Here is an 18329-nt window from a genome sequence, read left to right on the forward strand (position 1 = left end):
GAAATTACCCAGCTTGCATAAATGGCCGACACAAACAAATGCAGAGATATTTTAAGAATGTCACATAAACTGGGCCACAGTTTCCTTTGTTATGCAATTGAGTCATCTGCGACAAACTTACATTATGTCTCTGATATATGCTAACTCTTTGTTTAGCGCATTGGAGATGTGCTTCTGTTGTGCTTGTGCTTCTGTTTCAGTAAGCTCATGACAAATGACAGGACAAATTTAGATTTACTCTAAGTATTGTTCAATAATGGTGTGGGCGCACAGGCCTGTTTTATAAGATCAGATGACTTTTTACTAAACTTTTTACTAAAGTGGTTACAACAGACTTTGTGCATATATGCATGCACATGCACAATACAATGAGATTTATGTGATGCAAGGTTCCCCTGAATACATCAGTTTCTATTTGGGATGCAGGGGTTAGAGTCAGTAGTCGAATGGGAGTTCAGTGGACCGGTCCATGTCAGCTTAGCACAGAGGCTGAAACCAAAAGTGGGTAAACGTGACTCCTCATAACTCCAAAGTAGCCAATGATAAGCCCACAATGTCATAATAATAATTTAAACAATTGACATTGAATAATAATAATAATAATAATAATAATAATAATAGGTTAGATTACATAAGGTTTAGGAAAAGATCACAGCTTGGCCTGAAATAAGTATATTAGGTTAGGTATGTGAGTTAGGTTAGCTCCGTTAATTTACAGACACAAATTAAAATCAATCTTTATACTGTGTCCCCTGACATTGTTTATGCATAAGCATCTGTTCTTCACAGAAAGTAACAGGAAAGAATAGATCTAGCATACTACCTGTATGCAAAACTGGACTGGGATGAAAATATGTTAAGTCGTGCTATTTGCATGCAGATTGAAGAGATTGGGTTGTCAAGTCTTAGACTGGCTCTTTGGTTAACCACGATATCTTGTTTCCTGTTTTTGCATGTGTTTAAAACAGAACGTTGTATGCGGGCATGGGGGACTTGTTTAAAGGCACTTTTGCCAGGCTGAGTAATGAGCAGAGCAAAAGTAACTAATTAAAAGGTTGAAAAAAAATGGCATCCCCCTGGAGATTTGTCATTCACCACCAGAGAGGTTGAGGCTGTGTGTGTGTGTGTGTGTGTGTGTGTGTGTGTGTGTGTGTGTGAGAGAGAGAGAGAGAGAGAGAGGGAGATGGGCTAGGATTATCAAAGTCCCCATTCTCCCTCTAATCCACAATGTTCCACCAGCACTCAGTCAAAAACCTAAACCCTTCTGCCAAAAGGTTTGGTTAAAACATAAGCTTAAATTGTGGCTGTGGGAAGGATAGAAAACCTTTGGTTTATGTTCACAGGCATAGCTGACAACATGAATGATTACTACTCATTTATGCAGATTGGCACAGAAGGAGGAGGACTTGTGATAAAAGGGAAGATTGAGCTTGGTTTACCTTTTAAGATTGTGCTGAGTGCTGAAAAGACCAATTTGCTGTATGAATGTAAACATGTCGACATCAACACAAGAAAGATTCTTAAGTGACAAAGTGAGACAAAACCGGTGATGTGAGTTGACCTCACATCATCACAGGAGGTAAAATACTACATTTATGCCCTGAAGGATTACATATGGTTTGTCTGACAACGTGTATGTTTGTGTGCATAGCTATGGCCGCTATCCTGCTGGACACTGCTGAGCGACGAAATGTGCCTTTGATACATCTCAGGCATATCCCAGCATGCATTACGCCCACCCACACTAACCACATGTGGATACACATACATACATACATCCACGCACATTCGTATTTGATATGCACACTCACACACTGACAAACAACTTGAAAGGTTTCCTTATGAATCAGATGCAAGATTCACCAAACTACCTCCAGAAAGGACAGGTACACGCAAAAACCACAGTAAACAGACACACATCCACACACACATACAAATCAAAAACTGAGGTCTAAAACAGTGTCTGATATCAAGTCTGTCTTATGTCACTTATCTTTTGTCGTTTCATTTTTTAGTCAGGAATGCTCTCCTTGTCTTATGCCTCTCTCTGTTTCTGTCTTGTGATGGTGTCTCCACAGACACAAACCCAACTCCTCAGACAAAAACAGCAAATGCATTCACATGTTGAAGTAATGATGTGTTTGGAATCCTCAGGAAATTGATGCATTTGATGTAATTTTCATTCAAATGTTTATCATAGAAAGATTTAAAGGGAAAACGTGTGCCTTCCTTTGTGTTAACTTGTGTTAAGTTGGTAACATTTTACTCACCTTTCACTTGTTCTGAAGATCTAAAGTTTGGACACATACAACACTCAAATGCAGATAAAAATATATCCTGTTTCTTACTGCTCTTGAGTGCTGTGCTGATCCACACTCGAGTGTGACTCTATACTTGCTCTCAAACCTGTTGTTAACTAATTTCAAAGACGGATCTTCATCAGCTTTTCTTCTTCTTCTCACCAAAAAGTTTATTTCCACCACATCTCTCCGTCTCACCTGCCTGAAGCTTGGCAGTGAGGAACCTCAGTGGCAGATTTTGCCTGGCAGTACTAAGGACACATGCGCCTTGAAGGGAAGACAGAGACAGAAAGACAGATGGGTGGGCAACAGAGATAGATGTAATTGTTGGAAGCTCAGTTTCAGCACTCGCTCCTTTTCAGTCCTTCCATTCTGTCAGTGATGTTATCAAGTATAGAAAGAATGGTATGCTGTCAGTTTACCAGCCTCCTACTCCCAGATTATAATGAAATGGAGAAACCTCTTTACAGGGTTGGTTAATTTAACAATGTTGTTGGTGAGTTACGTCATTGTTGAGGTTTCTTGGTGTGTTGTTCTTCTGCTTAGGCTGACAAATGACAACAGTCTTCAATGAATTTGGACTCGTTTCACTTATAATTGGTGTTAAGACTGTGAGAGAGTGAAACAAGCAAAAAGAAGACGGAAAGTTCTCCAAAATGTCTCGTTCGCGCTTGATTGAGCCTTGTGCATCGTTATCTAACCAGCAGTGACACATTTACCAGATGCAGGCTCCGTCTGAACAGTTAGCTCAGTGGGCCCACCTGCCTCCCCCGACTTTGTGACATCACCTCGGTTCTTTACTCACACACCTGCTCTCCTCAGACTGTTAGACCTTTGCTGGCAGCCTCACTTTCTGCCTTACAGGGTGTTTATTAAAACAGTCAAGGAGTGTTAGGTGTTTTTGCTTCATTGGGACTCGTTAGGATGCACACACAGTGGATGGAGAGAGTGGAGTGCACTCCTTGTATGTTGAACCAAGAGCACACTCTGTCATTTGCAGTACATGAGATCCTTTTCTCTTTTTCTTAAGAATCATTATGAATGCATAAATTATATTTGATATCGTGAATTTGGTAAAAGCATGATTACATATGTGTATTTTTAAGAGGGTACTCTGTTCTCTTGTGTGGGCATACAGCCTGCTTTATAACATGCACTAAGAAAAGCATGTACAGAATGTTTCAGACCTGTGATTCATTCTGAATTGACTTTTTGTCCTGATGATTTCATAAAGATCATGCGGCAAGAGGCATTATAATTGGATGTTTGCATAATCAAATTACAAATGGGAATTGTCCAGTTGACCACTACACAACTGACTGATTTTGTTATTAAGTCATGTGTAAAGGAAATTTCCTGCTGCATTATTTGCCTGTTGAGAAGAGATGAAATTAGAAATTTGTACCCAGCAAAGTGCTGGGAAACATTTCAAGCATAATTAGCTATCTTTCACTGCTTTTTCAGCGTACCAAGAAATCACACACACAGTGGGATGACAAGCTTGCATCATTTCAACATTGTGTCAAGCTAATTAAGAGACGATTGGATGCTACAATGCAGATGGAGAGGTCAGGACTCTCTCATTCTCAGGAAATTGCTTTTCTGAAATCAGAACCTCACGTGCAACAAAGCAGACATAACAGGCTCAAAACATACAAATTAGTGTGCAGACTCCTAATATAACTGCTTCACATTCATGTAACATGAAGAGACATGTAAGAATTAAGCCTGAACTCCGTGCACTGGGAACAATGCTGGAATTATCAGTTATGTAGCAGCAGGCCAGCTGGTTATAGAGCTAACAGCAGAACCTGGAGCACACTGGTGTCCAATTTAAATTTGAACAGGTCATACATGGTGCAGATTAGTCCCTCTAATTACTTTCATATTCTTCCCACACCGTCTAATTCTATTCCATGTTGTGGGGAGGAAGAGTATGTATGCCGAAGACTTCCTTGCATTGCTGTGTGAGACATGCTGAAGTCAGCACTATGTGGGATTTAAAGATATCAGAGGCACAGAGACATTAGGGTCAGACTGGGAAAATAAAAATGATCCCCAAACAACTATCTCGAACCAGAATGGCCCATGCCACACTTTATTGATTATCTCGTAATTAATATACATAATAACTGTGATCTTTTATACAGCAGGACGCTTTTTTATCATTTCCTGTAGAATTAATGCTATTACTGCAACTCCCACCCTTCACATTGATGGTCCATTAAACCACTGGACATGTAGACAAGCTGTCAAAACAGTGTCACATCTACTTGTCTTTTTGTCTTTGACCAGCTGAATATTCGAACAATGACTCTAACAGCCATTTAATACAGTAATTGTGACTGTTCTGAATATTTATAAGATCACTTTACTGTAAGTGATGCTCTGACTGGTTGGCTCTGACATTAATTTCCTCTCAATTGCTGCACTGCGCTGCAGTTTGGATTGAAGTTGAGACATAAAAAGCACACATTTGCAATAAGTGGTTAATTTTTAGTTGGTCTTGACACAACAAATGCAAACAGACAAACATATGCACTCTGTTTAGCTGTGCACTGTACAAAAGCCCTATCTGTACCTTTCTTACTAATTTTCTACTACATCAACTTGCAATGAGTCCTCCTGTCCTTCACATCCTTCCCTTCCTTTCGCGCACTACTTTGCCTTTTGGCTCTGCCTCCTTTTTCCCTCTTCTCCTCATCCTTTCCCTTTCTTTATGGTTATGGTTAGTTGTCACTGTTCACCTTGATGTGATGCATAATTCATTTGTGTAATCCACCCATGGGCCCATGAGATGGTGGGGACTCTATAAAAATTCTACAGCATCTAGCTATGAGTAGGACTTCTCTATGAGTGTGTAAGTGTGTGTGCGTGTGTGTGTGTGTGTGTGTGTGTGTGTGTGGCTGAACAGAGGAATAATGACTGATTCACTTCCAACCCTCTCATTGTGTCAGCAGCCGCTTCTCTTTGATGTGATTATGAGTGGGAGAGGTAGAGAAAGATTGAGAGGGAGAGAGACAGTGTACATCTGTAAGAGAGAGATAAATGAGCAGAAAGAATAGTAACACTTGCTGTGAATTGCTGAACAGGCATCACCTCTGAAAATGTAAGCGGTAATAACCAAGTATCTCCAAGCCTCTTGGGGCCATGTTGCTCAAGTTAGTGTCTGAGTAAAGTGACAGTAACTTGTTTCAGTTAGTTTCAGTTTGGATGTGTCCTGTGTCTACAGCATTCACTATTATAAACACTCACTGGATCCGTTCTCCCTCTAATCCACAATGTTCCACCAGCACTCAGTCAAAAACCTAAACCCTTCTGCCAAAGGTTTGGTTAAAACATAAGCTTAAATTGTGGCTGTGGGAAGGATAGAAAACCTTTGGTTTATGTTCACAGGCATAGCTGACAACATGAATGGTTACTACTCATTTATGCAGATTGGCACAGAAGGAGGAGGACTTGTGATAAAAGGGAAGACTGAGCTTGGTTTACCTTTTAAGATTGTGCTGAGTGCTGAAAAGACCAGTTTGCTGTATGAATGTAAACATGTCGACATCAACACAAAAAAGATTCTTAAGTGACAAAGTGAGACAAAACCGGTGATGTGAGTTGACCTCACATCATCACAGGAGGTAAAATACTACATTTATGCCCTGAAGGCTTACATATGGTTTGTCTGACAACGTGTATGTTTGTGTGCATAGCTATGGCCGCTATCCTGCTGGACACTGCTGAGCGACAAAATGTGCCTTTGATACATCTCAGGCATATCCCAGCATGCATTACGCCTACCCACACTAACCACATGTGGATACACATACATACATACATCCACGCACATTCGTATTTGATATGCACACTCACACACTGACAAACAACTTGAAAGGTTTCCTTATGAATCAGATGCAAGATTCAGCAAACTACCTCCAGGAAGGACAGGTACACGCAAAAACCACAGTAAACAGACACACATCCACACACACACACACAAATCAAAAACTGAGGTCTAAAACAGTGTCTGATATCAAGTCTGTCTTATGTCACTTATCTTTTGTCATTTCATTTTTTAGTCAGGAATGCTCTCCTTGTCTTATGCCTCTCTCTGTTCCTGTCTTGTGATGGTGTCTCCACAGACACAAACCCAACTCCTCAGACAAAAAGAGCAAATGCGTTCACATGGTGAAGTAATGATGTATTTGGAATCCTCAGGAAATTGATGCATTTGATGTAATTTTCATTCAAATGTTTATCATAGAAAGATTAAAGAGATTAAAAAGAAGATTAAAAGGGAAAACGTGTGCCTTCCTTTGTGTTAACTTGTGTTAAGTTGGTAACATTTTACTCACCTTTCACTTGGTCTGAAGGTCTAAAGTTTGGACACATACAACACTCAAATGCAGATAAAAATATATCCTGTTTCTTACTGCTCTTCATAAGTCAGCTTGAGTGCTGTGCTGATCCACACTCGAGTGTGACTCTATACTTGCTCTCAAACCTGTTGTTAACTAATTTCAAAGACGGATCTTCATCAGCTTTTCTTTTTCTTCTCACCAAAAAGTTTATTTCCACCACATCTCTCCGTCTCACCTGCCTGATGCTTGGCAGTAAGGAACCTCAGTGGAAAACACACCATACCCTGGTAAGAGAGCAACACATGATATCCTTCCTTTGTGGTTCGTGGATAGATGGATGAGATGCAAATTCATTTTTGGCTCTTGTCTCAACTTTAACTCATGCCCCAGATGAAACTGTTACTATAACAAGACACTGTCTAGAAATTTTATCATAAAAAATAATAGTAAAATCTCTCTCTGTTATAGTCGAGGTACATCGGTCTAGGGGGTAAGATGAGAGTTGTGAAGGATGAAAGCACATGGGATGTCCAAAGTGTGGAGGTTTTATTCTCTGGTGTGCATAAATTTGCTCAGTAAGTTTTCTGGCAGACTCAGAACAGATTTCTTTTGCACAGCTGGAACTTGCTGCCTTGATATGAAAGGTCAGACGGTTCACCCAACATATTAGAATTTATCCTTCAGGGATTCTAAACATCGCCAGCAGGTTTAATGCAATTCTGGCCATTAGTTTTTGACATCTTGGGTAGAATGTTGACAATTTGACCTGAGGGTATATTCTTGGAATTTCCCAAAAGGAAAATGTTCAAGCATGAATGTACAGTACATTTGAACAATGTTTCTTCAGAGCTCCACTGCCAGCCCATGTACAGTCCTCAAAACTGAGATTTTCCTAGGAAATCCGTTGTGTTATATCTCATAATCGGCTGCATGGATTTGTTTCTTTATTAAAATTCAATTAGCATGCAGGAATTGAATTTTGTAATGACAAAACTAAACTCCTACATCCAAATTTCACAAAAAAAATTATGACAAAAGGTTACCTTCAGGCAACCTATAATCAATGCAGAAGTCCATCATTCTGTTATTTTCAAAGAAAATTTTGTGTGTTCAGATCAGTCAAATGATGAGCCCGTAGTGATATTCAATATTTGTTATAATTTGTATTAGTAAGTGCAACATTTTCTGTTTCATCAAATGTTTGGTTAAACTTCACCAACGTATTTCGCTTATTTTTTTAAATTTCACACCAACATTTTGACTGCTGTAGCATGATCTCCTTGTGAGAAGTTCTCACAGTGGCACAGTCCATAATTCATCTTCTCTGCAGATGTAAAGGTTGAGGTGTTGAATCCTCAGGTGCTGAAGTTCTACTTGCCAACCATGTGGTAATTCGTTGCCTGTGTATGGTGTATTTATGGTGTCTTTTGAAGTCTTTTTCAGTTACACGAGAGGCATGTATTCAGATGCTTGCAATCTGCTTGGACCCCGATTATTGATTGTTGTTGCAATTTTTGAGAAGCTACATGCATTTTGATGACGAAATAAATGTTTGATTGGTCTCACGCCTTTTTTCAACAAAATTAAACCAGATAAAGTGAGACCAGCTTGTTCCTGCTCACAACTTTAAAGGGCTTGAACCCACGAATTGCTGCCTGCAGCTAAAATTTTATATTAATATCATGAGGACTAGGGATTAATAATTGATATAAGTGGGTCTCGAGTGTGCTCAAACTTTTAATCGGTGCTTTGATTCTCAGGATGCTTATTTTACAGAGCAAACAAACTGGCACAGTGGAACATGCACTTTTTTCAATGAAATCTGTCTCCATGTGCTTCTAATTCTTGAATTTCTTTGCTTTCGATTTAGTTTATGCAGTAAGAACACACAGGGGAGACACTTCTGATCTGTTACTCTCATGAGCTTGTAACCCTGTGTGCTTGTGTTTCTACAATATAAGCATATGAGTTTGTTTTATGTCTGCAGGGCGCATGCAAAACATGCTCTCTGTGTGCACTCATGTCACTAGCAAGCATATTTCACTGTGAGTGAAAGCTCTTACGATTTGTTTTCCACAGTGTCGTCATGAGGCGTGTGCTCTAGTCTTCTCACATGAGTATGCCTGCTTGCTGTGCCTAGTCATGATCAAGTGTAATGCAGCACTCTTTCCCCATTTAACTTGTAAGGGAGGAGCAGGATCGGCCCAGCACTACTGCTGAAAATGAGATGTCACGCTCAGCTCACTTTGGGCAGCAGACCAGGCTCTCCCTAACTGATTTAGACTGTCTGTATGGGTATGTCTGCACTTGGGTGTGTGTGTGTGTGTGTGTGTGTGTGTTGGGGAGAGGTGGAACCACTGGAGGAAGAGAGAGTGAGAAACAGATAAATAAAGCGAGGCAGAAGAAGAGACCAATACTGAGAGAAAAGGGAGCCGTGTATGTCAGTTTCCCTGACAGTTATTTGCACAAATTATTCATAGATAGGCAGTCTGTTGTGTACTGACGGCTTGAGGTGTGCTGTGACAGGTGTCCTGCTCTGTGACTGAAACAGGAGGATAGGTAGCATCTCATTATATAAAGTACCACTTACAGACCAAGCCATCTGTCACCTTGTACCATCCTGATGCATCATCAGCTATTGTTGTCGCCTCTCTTTTCTGCCCTGGTAGGGTTTAAGTCTAATTTAGGTGAACCACAGCAGCTGGAATGAAGTGAGTTGGAAAAAAAGACAGATTGATAAAGAAATATGGAGTTACTTTTAGATAGATAGATAGATAGATTGATGCAGTTAAAAATCTGAAAAAAATCTCTGAAAACCCTCTCACTATCTGTCTTTCCTTTCCTTTCCAACATTCTTGTCTCTGTCTGACTGTAGTATCAACTCTACTCTATTTATCTACATTGCCACTTCTGTGACTTTCTATTGTTTTATTTATTTATTTATTTATTAAATTCTTTATTTCTGAATGAGGCATTATGTGCTGTTATTTTTCTATTTGCTTTATATCTAAAACATATATTTCTTATGAGAGGGTATTCCTTTTTAACACTTAATATGTTGTTCTTATCTGCAGACATTTAAGCCACATGTTGACTGTTATAAGCACGGCTGCTATTTATATGATTTACTAACACTCAGATTTACCAACGGGATGGTCCAGTGGGAGGGGGTTAATATTATGGTAACCTCACTAAATAATCATAGGAAGAACTGACTATTTTAGTATATTAATTTAAGTATATTATTTAAGACAAAACTGACAGAAGGGCAGACTGAGGGAAAAAGGCAGAATTACAAATCTGTCTGCTACTTCAGCACCATGGACAGCTCCATAGATTTATCGCTATACAGCGCAGTTAGGCTGCTGATATTTCAGAGCATTGGTCGAGGCCGTAGATTCTAACTTAGACAAAGCTCAGCCACATAACGGATCAATGAGTCAGGCAGTCTAGACTAACATTTTCTCTCTCTGCTGCTAAGGGACAGCAGAGAGAGACCTGCATACATGTACATGAACTTAGTAATGAAAATTAACCAGTAAAGAATACTCAGTGATTTTGTCTTTTTTTTCACTTTTTCTTTGTATTTTTTTTTATTACAGCTCCAGGCCCATATTTTTTTCTTCCTGGCAGAACATTGAGGACATGTTGCGTGACTGAGAAGACTAATTTTGGTGTGCAACCTCATCCGCCGGCCATCCTTGGGAACGCCGTCCCTCACCAGAACATCTTCCTAAAGGATACACAGCGGACTGGCCAGACCAGAGAGAGGAGAACTTTTTAGTCTTGAGGAGTGAGGAGGCAACAAGGAGAAGAAAAAGGTAAAAGGTTCTATATTTATAAAAAATGTATTTCTTTTATAATGCATACTAACCTCATCACATGTGTGAGTCTGTGCGAGGATTTACCCGGCATGCTCGGCTTTTATTCACTTGTAGTGTCGCACACATACACAGAACATGGAAGTTATGACATAATCTCGTATGCGACCCGAAGGCTCAGCATTACAGTAGCCTGAAATTTCTGGCCCGTGTTTATATTGCATGTGTGTGTAAGATATGTTACTTTATACAAGTGCAATGTATGTACAGCGTGTGAGTATGTGTGATGCTTTTGGCACACAGTTTAGCATTAGGGTGAAAGCTTTAGTTAGTGTCTTCACAGGCATATATTATGCCATCTTCCCTGCTTTTATTGCACTCATCTCACTGGTAACACTGTCATTACTGCAGACAGTGCCTCACTGACAACAGCCATTACAGAGTGTCCGTGTGCGTATATGTGAGTGTGCTGTGTGTGTCAGGCAGGGATAAAGTAAAAGAAGTAATTGTTGTAATTATTTCATCTCCGCTGTGCTAGTGTCGAGGAAAACGTCGCTACTGCTAGAGGAATGTAATGCAGAGTATGATCAGTTGAGTTTATCCACCTTCATATTCATCAAATGAAGTTTCGGCACCATTTTGTGGTGATCATATGTCATTATGTTGATTTCTATTATTAGGAACAGACTCAGTGTTCCTGGAAAAAGTGGTTATACATTTAATCACTGTTAACAGAAATCAATTTGTCAGTCAAAAGACAAAAAAGAAAGAAAGAAACATGTATGATCAGTGCCATCAGTCATTAAAGTGGATGCACTGACATTACCTTGTTTTTTTTTTAAATATAAACAAACATCATTATTCCAAATCATTGACTTGTAAAGTAGATCCTGTTGTGAATTTTTATTTTCAAATAAACAACAAATACAGCAACAACCGCACATAGGAGTGAACAAAGGGACCAGCATGGCTGTGCTACAAGAATGCAAATCACTGTTTGTTATTTAGAACGTAGAATTCACTTACAGAGGGCTGTTATAGCCATATTTGTTCGACGTAACATGAAAAATATTCATTGAAAGGGAAGTTTACCATCTGTTGCAAAAGTGAACATGTGGAAATAAATGCAAATGTGGACAAAAAACAATTACCAAAAGAAAATCTGTGGTACTGCTCATCTTTAAGGCCCATCTCCTCAAAGCAAAAAGTGGACAACACAGTTCAGAAATATCACAATATCAGATACAGTACATTACAATGAGTATAACACTGAGGTGAACACAGACACACACTTCCTACTTTGACTGGAAATCATGCTACGTCACTGTTGATAGACTATACAGTCAAGTAAGCTGTGTCATTTTGCCACAACAGTGACTGCGGAGCCAAAGACTGTCACCATTATGTATATACGTGGAATGGATGTCTTGTATGTTGAGTTAATTTAGTGTAGCCTATTCTGCACAATAAATAGTGCAACCATATGGAAATAAGCCGTGCAGTCTGGATTGCATAAAGCAATTATTCTCAAGTTTTCAGGGTAGAATCTGACTTTTCTCTTCCTTTTCATTTATCAAAAATATGCTTCTTTGTTCAGATCAGTTCACTCACAGTTGGCTCTGTAGTACAGAAATGCAGGCTGGAGCTAATTCACAATCGATACGTGATGTAAACAGAGTGACGGTGGCTGCAACAAAAACATGATTGACTTTGTATTATGTTTTGCCAAATGTCTGTAATTTCGGCAATTGCGCTGGCAAAGTAGGCACTCCTTCCTGTAACATCTTATCTTGGTGAATCTCCTGACCTGTTTTTTTTCTCTCTCTCTCTCTCTTTTGCTGTGCAGTTGGCTTTACAAAAATAAAATATTGTGCATACAGTGATGTTCCTCAATGTCAGACATGGTTTCCAGCAAAGACTCTGTGTACTGCACATTCATTTCAGCACACGCTCACATGACTATAGTGTCCTTACATGCACCACCAGTCACTCTGAGTTTGATCCTTTCTGCAGAATTACTCCAACATGGGCAACAATCAAAAAAGGTTGCTGTTTATTACATGTAGGACAATGACGGCCCCTTTCACACTGCTTTGGGAAGTAAGCTGAGTTCACTAAATAGCTAATATGATGCACTTTGGAAATCAGATGTCTCTGAGCAAATATGATACTGTGAGATATCATGTGAATGTTTCTTATATAATCAGCTGTGACACGCTTAATCAGTAATCATGTGGAGATTTACGGTATATGCTTGGTCACACAGTTACATCTGACAGTGATATAATGTGTAAATACTGCTCTTTTATGTGAAAGCCTTTTAGTCTACTTGTGAAGCTGCTCTGTGGACGGCACTGTCAGTTAGTCGATCTTTTCAAATCGCTCTGGTCCAATCTGTTATAAAAGCAGAATGACTTCTAGTGGTCCCATAGGGCTTTTTGACAGGAGTAGCTTTAAAAATGTCTGATGCTTTTGTGGAAACATAATGTAGCTTCAATTCACAAACCAGCAACATGGGATGGACATAGAGCACAGTTGTCTTTCTTGTACTGTATATTTACTGATTGAATTAATTTCATTTTCTTTTTTTTTTACCGGGTGAGCTCTATTGATAAAAATCAAGGCTAAATTCACTCCAGTTACATTGAAAATCTGGCTTTCTAAGTGATACAGGGGGTATTAAAGAGACATGATGCAACTACTTTCAAAGTGATACTTGCAGCAAGGCAAAGGCTCTGACATTATTCCAGACAGGGAGAGATTTAGACATTAACATTGTCTCAGTTGACCAACAGAGAAACTATTAACCATTATAGGCTGTTAAGGGAGGCAATTATTGACTTACTTGATGAGAAGACATTAAGCCTGCCAGTCTAAAATCTTAAAGTCATTAGCAGCTTTGTTGAAATTCCTTTAACACTTCAGGGCGTTGCATAGCGTTTCTCCCAGTCACATGTTGGCTGTGCTCCTGGAGTACTGCAGCCTTTCAGCGACATGTGTCAGATGTTTTATGCACAATTGTTTCTCGGAGAGATGTGCTCATTTTCCACAAACAAGGTAGGAAATTGAAGAGACAGGGAAAGAGCTTTGAATGCTTCAGGCATTTGAATTGTTGAAGCTGTTATTGGTGACAGCATTTTCAGAGACAGCCCTGTCTGCACAGACGGTGAGGGATACGTTAACGTTTATGCAAAATAAAACTGGTCCGCATCATCATGTCGAGTGAAAGGGCCTGCCAGCTTTCGCCATGGCAAATGAGTTCAGTTAGAAATTATTCATCTCTGCACATAACATGGTCTAGCATTCAGAAAGGTTCTTGCCAACCTTGAAATGCTATAGATTAAATTAAGAACAAATTTGAACAAATTTGAAATATGTGGCAGTGGTCACTTCTCTTTTCAGTTACAATAACCCTTTGCCAAATTAAGCAGGAAGGAAAGTAATACTCTTCTAATTCTACACTATGAGCCTCTGACGATCATGCGTTGATGCCGTAACTTCATCCAATTCACAACTGCATCGTATCATTATTTGTGTGTGCTAAAATGGTGGTGGGGGGGTTACGTTATATAAGTTAAGGGAGATCATGCAAATTCTTAAAAGCAGGACTTTGGTGTGTGGGTGTACCACAGATGAATATATATACAGCACAGTACGTAATTATATGTTTACACTTTGCCTGGAGATAAGTACATTTCAGTTGAAGCCAAGGTTGTGACTCCTCTTCGAGCCCTAATTTTCACTGAAACTGTCCTTGTATTGACCCATACTGACAAAACAGGGTACACACATATTCAGAGAGCGTGAAGGAAAAGCTGTTGAGTAAAAGAAAGACTGACCAATCGAGGGATACCGAGAAAGAGGGAAGAGGGATCAGAGGCAACAATTAAACCTGTGTCTTTGCGGGATGGGTACTTTATCATAATGTTTTTCATGCATGTGTCTGCTTATATTCCGATCCACCCCATTTAACCATCAATCTAGCAAATCCTGCTTTAATTATAAGCTGTGCCTCTTCCTCCCCCCCAAACTCAATCAGAACAAATAAAAGAGCCTTTTCAGCTTTAATGGGATTATCGATTGGGTGGCAGCCTAGGACTGAGACTTCGTGTATGTTTGTGTCTGGCTGTGTGTGTGTGTGTGTGTGTGTGTGTGTGTGTGAGTGTGTGACAACTAAGCTGTGTGTGCACATATTTGGGTGTGAGTGTTGAGCAGTCCGGAAGTGATAAATGGATAAATGAAAAGACTTTGTGTGTGTGTGTGTGAGAGAGAGAGACAGAGAGAGACAGAGAGAGAGCGAGCGAGAGAGAGACACACACACAGAGGGAGGGAGCGGGTGTCAGCATTGTCTGGAGTCTTGTCTGTGCGGGTGCTGCCAGTAACAGGCTGAAGGAATGAAGCATTAAATTACCTCACAGCTTGAGTCTCATCAAGTGTGTGACATGTTTTACTGATGAGTTCTGAACTTATTTTGACTGATATCCACCAGACTTTCATTACTTTGCTTTTTCCATTATTTCAGATGTCAGAGTGGCGGTAAATTGTCCTTTGAGGGCACTTTTTGACTTGAAAGGGCAGACGCCTAAGAAATTCTACAGCAAGGTTAAGATTTGATTGCCAAGAGGAAACTGGCACTTCAGGTGACTGGGAACCAAAACGCCGCTTGTCAGTTACCTTTTACACAGGATACACAGGTTATTTTACCTCAGCATTTGCTTATGCAGATTATATCCTTTTTACTTTGGCTGCCTACCAAAAATAACCTTAAAACAATTAGCTTCTGCATGCGTGTCCACCAGACCAGACCTCGTCTTTTTAACGAAATGATCATTAGCATCCAGACACTGTAAAACACTACATTAGGCAACTGATTGCTGTGTGTGCAGCTAGTCTGTCACACATTGCTACTAAAATTTACATTAGAAATTAAAATGGAAATTTGGAAGATAAGTGTGTGAGAACCACAAGGGTGCAATGATCTTTCTAATTGAATGATTTTATTCATTTTACATTACAGCTCAGTAATAACATGGTAATAGTGATAATAAATAGGTGGTAAGTTAAAGTTATACCATGCAATTACCAAAATAATAACCAAATAATTGCTTGGTGTTAACAGCAGGTATATCTATTAGATGGAAATTTATGTAATAGAGCAAAAAGGGGACAAAAACAGCATCTAATAATCAAGAAACACATTTAACAGAGCAACATGATAAAATACAGAGAGGAACGCGTGATTGTGCTACCTTGAACTGCAGTGTGTTTTCTGAGATTTTGCAATTTTTTCCCATTATAAATGTGGTGTGGATAATTGTTTGTGGTTTTCACAACCCAAATGGTGGGGAAAGGAAGAGAAACATTGTCAATCATGTTTGGAAGTCGTTCGGGAAAAAAAAATAGCAGTAACCTGGTGATATTCTAACACGTTAGTGGAGATTAACACTTAAATCAAGACTTATCCTGCTGCTTGTGCGTTACACTTTGTGTATTGCAATTGGACAATTCTTTCTCATCTTATGTCCTCCTCCTCTGTCTATTTCTCTCGTCTTATTCACTACTATTTGGTTTCCACATGCGGGCTTCAGCTTTGATTAAAATTCAACTGTGAGGGAGGAGAGCAAGATGAAGAGCAGGAAGGGAAGACACTGTTTATAGAAAAATCTATCTGCACCAACACCTCTGTCTGTCACCTGTGTCACTGGAGTTTCTTTCTTTCCATTACTTTTTACCTTGCTTTCTAGTTATTAGGCTATATATCTTTTCACTCCTCTCCATCTGCCGTAAAAGACAGTGACTGATCTTAAATTTGATCCTCCTTCTCTCTTACCCTTTCTTTCTTGTTTGTCACTTATCTCCTTTTTTAGTCCCTCCCAATCCATTTGTCACTCTGACTTGACTCAGTATATATAGATGTTTCTGTGTTATTTCACTCCATCCTGTAATGTGCTCTTATTTGCATGGGTGCATTCAGAAACACAGAACAGACGGTACACACAGATGCATGCATACACAGATATGCCCAGTGATGCAGAAGCTAACGCTCTCTCTCTCTCACACACACACACACACACACACATTTGAAAATGTATGTAAAAAATGTGCTAAAAAGAGAGTGTGATAAATTTTGAGGCAAATGAAAGACATCACATGTCATATTACATAATGTTTTGACCTAATTCTTCTTTCTGCTGCTTTAAATTCAACTTTTCAGCTTTATCTCACATTTTCCTGGGTCCCAGCATCCTTGATCATCCTCCTTTCCCCCCTCTTTGAAATGTTAATCCACTTTCCAGGTCTGTTGGCTAATGAAGCCGCAACCTTGAAGTAATTATCAGTGCCTTGTGTGCATAGGAAAGTCAGTGAAGAAATGGCAATTATAACTGTAATTGTAATTTACGGTTGCAGAGGAGAGACAGTGCAACATGGTTCTCAAGTTAATGTGAACTATATTGACAACATGCGGTATGCATAAAGATCGTCAGTGCAACAGCAGTTGCTGTTAAAGATGTTATCACCCTTGCTAACACACTTAAACAGTACATGGACACACACACACAAACACACACATATTGCCTGTAGCATACCCTCAATTAGAGAAGAGAAGAGAAGAGAAGAGAAGAGAAGAGAAGAGAAGAGAAGAGAAGAGAAGAGAAGAGAAGAAAAGAGAAGAGAAGAGAAGAGGAATGACAGAATGGGGAGAAGGCCAAATTGGGACAATCTGAGATGAGAAAAACAGAAAGAGGAGAAGAATACATGAAGAGATCTCATTGCTTTGATAGCGTGGTGCTTGTCCATGACATGACAGTTTGAGAAAGACAGAGCTTTATATTTGTCTGAGGGAAAGAAGGAGGTTACATGAGCTGCATTTTATCCATGCTAATCTAGCCTGACACTCACATTACAACCCTGCACTCCACCAGATGAAAACAAAATTTTCTAGTTTACAGGGGAAGGGCAAATAGGATCCTTCTTCTTTAAAAATCAGGTCAATTATAACACAGTAACAATAACAATGGGGTTCTTATTACCCTGGCAGTTTGAATCAACTACATACAATGTGGTCATATAATTCACCATGGGTATGACCAACAAACCAAGAGATCGGAGAACACAGGAGAAGAAAGAATGGGAGGATGTGAGGGAGAACAAGACATCGGCCATATTCAGTGAGCCATACAAGTTGCATAAGCTGACCTATCTACTGCTGCAATCAGATCAGTTTGCAGAAGCCTAATGCAGAAGCAAAATCAGCAGTTAAGATTAAAATATATAATGACTGGCAATCAGAGGTGAAAGCAGAGGAAGAAAGAGAAATATGATCAAAGAAACAATGAAGCAGCATTCAGAAAATCCTCCCAAGGTGATTCTGAGCATCCACACCCGGCTTGAGGTTTTCTTTGAATGTGTTTGTTTCATGGGCGAATACATCTCACAGCAGGGTATACTGCAGCTGTGTGAGTGTGTATGTGTGTATGTGTGTTGTTTTATTTTTTTACTGTGTATCTACCATATAATGTATATTTTATGAGTCCTATGACATTTCTAGGTCTGTGTAATCTGTAATGTTCCCTATACTCAGAAAAAATGGAGAGGTAGGACGGGGATGGGCTGTGTGCATGGAGATCAGGGTATAACCATATATGTTCACTAATTCCTTGTTCGCACAGATTTTGTTACAAGACTCTTCAGATCACCAGCTTCTATGATCGTTAAATCCATCATAGAGATCAGAACTACTCAGTGAAAAAAAAGCTAAGGTGTGGTTGTCATCGTACAATATTACTAATATCAAGGAACTCGGATGTCATTCACGTAAAACTCCTCATTAGCTGTTGATCATTTATGGGTTTACC

The 18329-nt window shown here is 39.5% G+C and overlaps 1 protein-coding gene across 1 annotated transcript in view; it reads left to right on the forward strand.

The window, feature by feature from the left end:
• Window positions 1-18329, forward strand: part of LOC124073889 (protein phosphatase 1 regulatory subunit 29) — a 55553-nt gene that overhangs the window by 9774 nt on the left and 27450 nt on the right. Inside the window, exon 2 of the mRNA XM_046416435.1 lies at window positions 10255-10473. The gene's annotated coding sequence lies outside the window, so the exon portion shown is untranslated. The remainder of the gene's footprint in view (window positions 1-10254; window positions 10474-18329) is intronic.

The sequence above is a fragment of the Scatophagus argus genome, chromosome 16, assembly GCF_020382885.2.
Source record: "Scatophagus argus isolate fScaArg1 chromosome 16, fScaArg1.pri, whole genome shotgun sequence".
NCBI classification, from domain to species: domain Eukaryota; kingdom Metazoa; phylum Chordata; class Actinopteri; family Scatophagidae; genus Scatophagus; species Scatophagus argus.